Genomic DNA, 1494 nt, shown 5'->3' on the forward strand with positions numbered 1-1494 from the left:
TTTCAAAATCTTTTACTTTATTTTCGAAAATTCTTCCCCTCTTCTCACATCCTTCTATTTATGGACTAACACTCCTCCTCAATTTACAATTCAAACTCTATCCCTCTTGATAAGTTCAAATTCTTTCTTCTCTACCTTCTCCTTCTATTCTTCTTTACCTCTGACACCTCAAGGAATCTCTATACTGTGACATAGAGGATTTCATATGTTCTTCTCCTCTCTTTTCATATGAACAGGAGCAAGGACAAAGGCATTCTTGTTGAAGCTGATCCTGAACCTAAAAGGACCTTGAAGAAAAAGCTAAGAGAAGCTAAAGTACAACTCTCTATAGAGGACCTAACAGAACTTTTCAAACAAGAAGAAGCCATGGCAGCCGAAAACAACAACAATGCCAACAATACAAGGAAGGTGCTTGGTGACTTTACTGCACATACCCCTAACTTCTATGGGAGAAGCATCTCAATCCATGCCATTGGAGCAAACAACTTTGAGCTTAAGCCTCAATTAGTTTCTCTAATGCAACAGAATTGCAAGTTTCATAGACTTCCATTGGAAGATCCTCATCAGTTCTTAGCTGAATTCTTACAAATCTGTGACACTGTCAAGACCAATGGGGTTGATCTCGAGGTATACAAGCTTATGCTTTTTCCCTTTGCTGTAAGAGACAGAGCTAGAACATGGTTGGATTCACAACCTAAAGAAAGCCTGAACTCTTGGGAAAAGCTAGTCAATGCCTTCTTGGCAAAATTCTTTCCACCTCAAAATTGAGCACGCTTAGAGTAGAAGTCCAAACCTTCAGACAGAAGGAAGGTGAATCCCTCTATGAAGCTTGGGAAAGATACAAGAAATTGATCAGAAGGTGTCCTTCTGACATGCTTTCAGAATGGAGCATCATAGGTATCTTCTATGATGTTCTGTCTGAACTGTCCAAGATGTCATTGGACAGCTCTGCTGGAGGATCTCTTCATCTGAAGAAGACGCCTGCAGAAGCTCAGGAACTCATTGAAATGGTTGCAAATAACCAATTCATGTACACCTCTGAAAGGAATCCTGTGAATAATGGGACAAGTCAGAAGAAAGGAGTTCTTGAGATTGATACTCTGAATGCCATATTGGCTCAGAACAAAATATTGACTCAACAAGTCAATATGATTTCTCAAAGTCTGTCTGGAATGCAAGAAGCAACAGGCAGTACCAAAGAAGCTTCATCTGAAGAAGAAGCTTATGATCCTGTGAACCCAGCAATGGAAGAGGTGAATTACATGGGAGAATCCTATGGAAACACCTATAATCCTTCATGGAGAAATCATCCAAACCTCTCATGGAAGGATCAACAGAAGCCTCAACAAGGCTTCAACAATAATAATGGTGGAAGAAATAGGTTTAGCAATGGCAAACCTTTTCCATCATCTTCTCAGCAACAAACAGAGAATTCCATGCAGAACCACTCTGAATTAGCAACTATAGTCTCTGATTTAATTAAACCCACTCAAG

At 39.8% G+C, this 1494-nt stretch overlaps 1 non-coding gene across 1 annotated transcript; it reads right to left on the bottom strand.

Moving 5' to 3' along the window:
- Positions 1–770: 770 nt before the first annotated feature.
- LOC148548457 (small nucleolar RNA R71) lies at positions 771–878 on the bottom strand. Its single transcript, XR_015897599.1, has one exon. It is a non-coding gene; the product is annotated as a small nucleolar RNA R71 (small nucleolar RNA).
- Between the last annotated feature and the right edge of the window lie 616 nt (positions 879–1494).

Source organism: Arachis ipaensis, chromosome B8 (assembly GCF_059453495.1).
Source record: "Arachis ipaensis isolate K30076 ecotype BB chromosome B8, ASM5945349v1, whole genome shotgun sequence".
Lineage (NCBI taxonomy): Eukaryota > Viridiplantae > Streptophyta > Magnoliopsida > Fabales > Fabaceae > Arachis > Arachis ipaensis.